Source organism: Etheostoma spectabile, chromosome 9 (genome assembly GCF_008692095.1).
Source record: "Etheostoma spectabile isolate EspeVRDwgs_2016 chromosome 9, UIUC_Espe_1.0, whole genome shotgun sequence".
Classification (NCBI taxonomy): domain Eukaryota; kingdom Metazoa; phylum Chordata; class Actinopteri; order Perciformes; family Percidae; genus Etheostoma; species Etheostoma spectabile.
Genome location: NC_045741.1, coordinates 27,798,604 through 27,800,498, shown reverse-complemented (window position 1 = coordinate 27,800,498; position 1,895 = coordinate 27,798,604).

The following is a 1,895-nucleotide window of genomic DNA, read 5'->3' as shown; positions in this document are numbered from 1 at the left end:
GGCGACCTGTCCCCGGCTGGATCTGTCCCCAGAAATGTCACCGGTTTTCACTGTGACTGACAGACCCGAAATTGGAATGAATGAAAGAAAAAACTGACAAAACGTAGCCGATGGTCGCGCACCCTACACACGCAGGCTCCAGGCAGCCAGAGCCAGCGGTGCTCAGAGAGATTTTAGAAGCCGTGTTTTACGATGCTAAAATTACTGATTATTTACATGGAGTCTGGTGGGTTTAGCGAACGCAATTTCGCGGACTTTTATGTTTTAAAAAGGATCTTAATCTTTAACAGAAAGGTCGACCTCCTTAGAAATCCTTCCCATAATGTTGTCAGACACTTAGAATATTAATCTGAGTCTGTTAACAGCAAAACAAGAACTTTTATGAACGTAAATACAAGCTAGACAATTATCCTATTAACTTACATTGTAGCTTGTTTCTGCCAACTGGAGCGATCTCGTTTAATACTGCGTCAATGTCAAAGGAAAATATGTCCTCAATAGTTTTTATTGTATCCGATACTCAATGAGCTGTTGCAGAAACAAGCCTTGAGCAATAAAGCAAAAGCTGTCAGATAAATGTAGTTCAGTAAACATTACAACATTATGAAATATTGAGACTTTCTATCTTGAAATATTAGGACTTTCTAGCTTGAAATATTAGGACTTTCTAGCTTGAAATATTAGGACTATTAGGACTTTCTATTTTGAAATATTAAGAGTTTTTATCTTGAAATATTAGGACTTTCTATCTTGAAACATTCCCCTCTGAGGTGTAGTGGAGTGGAGTATGAAGTAGCAGCAGAGGTGGGTCTAGGATCAGACCTTGGGGGTGCTCAGCCCCTAATGAGAACAGCTCTAGGTCTAGTGTCCCCGTTTTAAGTTTTACAAAAATAAAAACATTACTTGTTTTGGAGGTAAATACGTTTCTGAGCTGAAAATGTCCCCGGATTTTGTCTGAGAAATCTGGTCACCTTAATCTCTGGGCATATGCTCATGTTTAGCCTAGCATACATTTATGCAACGTCTACATATTTATTTAATTTATCACAACCAATGAATGCAATAAATTAAGTTGGTGAGAACATAGCTGGTATAGTATTTTTATTGTTTTAGAGAAGGTACAATATACAGAGCAACATAACAATGTCAATTGTAGCAAGAAATCTTTCTATTAACCTCATTCCACCCACAGCTAACCCTTGTGCTGAGAAAAGGACAGATAAAGAGATAAAGAAACAAATAAAAACCAAAGGAAAAAGTAAATATTAATAAAAATCAAAACACCTTTCTTCTATTATTCATGATAGTGTTTAGTGTAATCATTGGGCTTTACCATTCCTAGCAGTTATTAAGAGGGAAGTGAAGTAAGTCTTTCTAAGTAAGACAGTAAAGGGTCCCTATTTTTGTAAATATTTCTGGATGATCCTCTAAGAGAGTATTTAATTTTTGCTATTTTTAAAAACATCATAATATCACAATGCCATGTGGAGACTTTTGGTGGTGTAGATGATTTCCATTCTATAAGTATTCTTCCTCGTGCTATTAAGGTTGCAACAGCAACAACGCTTTCCTTACTATTGGGCATTACAAAATCACCTCCTTGTACCCCAAACACAGCCATTGCAGGGCTAGGTTGTAAATTGAAATCAAGGGCTTCATTTATCACCTTAAATATTGATGTTCAAAACTCTCTCAACCTGGCCAACCTAACCTTACTATAGTGCATATGGCGAAGAACTTTAAATTGAATCAAATTCAAACATGCCCAAGAAGAGGTATGGAGCTAGAATTGTTTCTTTATTACACAAGAGAGAAAAAAAATTGAGAGAAAAAGTTATCACACTGATAGCAAAAAACGTTTTATGAGAAAAAAAAATATTTGAGAGAAAAAGTTT